Genomic DNA, 883 nt, shown 5'->3' with positions numbered 1-883 from the left:
CCCCCCCAGCCCTTCCTGCACCGCAGCCCCACCGCAGCCTGCAACTGCTTTCTCATGCTTCAGCAGCTCAGACACTCCAAGCCAACGCTCACCCTGACCATGAGCTTAGGCGAGGTCTTTCCCGAGCATCTTGCCTGAGGCAGGAGCGGGCTCCGGCACACCTGGAGCTCGAGTGCTGCCCACGCACCCCTGCGCACGCTGCCTCTGTGCCCCAGCCAGCGGGGACCGAGCCCACCAGTGCCTGACTTCTCCCAGCTCACCAAAGCCACCAGGCTGCTCCGGCCACCCCAGCCCTCCCCTCTCCCCCGCGCCGCCTTCCCCAGGAGCAGCGTCACGCCAAGCGCAGCTGCAGAGAAAGCCAGGACCCACACGAGGCAACTCAGGACAGGAACGTGTACGTTCAAGTTGCATCTAATTCAGACCACAACTCTTTTTTTCCCGCCCCCCCAAGAGAATTTGCTATCTCTAGCCCTAGATCAAGCCAACGGCGAACACAGCTCCTTCCCCTGCTCTGTCCGGGCGCTCGGCCAGCCAGCAGCTTCTCTGCAGTCTTTGTTTAAGGTCTCAGCACTAACCAGCTCACTCCCACCTTTCCAGATAGATAGGAACTAAAGTCATTTTAATCCAGTTCGCAGTTTAAATGTAGCACTGCAGTTTTTTGGTGAGGGGAAAAAAAAAAAAAAAAAAATCCATATTAAAACTGAAGCTGTCCTAGAAAAACCACACCAAACTAGTGTATCTGGATTTAGTTTGTCAGCTAAACACAGGCACAACAAGTGTTAGAGAAAGTGGCACAGAAGCACAGGTCGGTTGGTTAGTGTTCAGCTGAACCACGTGAGAGTCTGGGAAGGTTTGTGCCTGGTCAGAGGCAGGGCCCAGGGAC

Source organism: Fulmarus glacialis, unplaced genomic scaffold (genome assembly GCF_000690835.1).
Source record: "Fulmarus glacialis isolate BGI_N327 unplaced genomic scaffold, ASM69083v1 scaffold18233, whole genome shotgun sequence".
Classification (NCBI taxonomy): Eukaryota; Metazoa; Chordata; class Aves; order Procellariiformes; family Procellariidae; genus Fulmarus; species Fulmarus glacialis.
The sequence above is the reverse complement of the archived record's forward strand: the minus strand, read 5'-3'. Positions refer to the sequence as shown.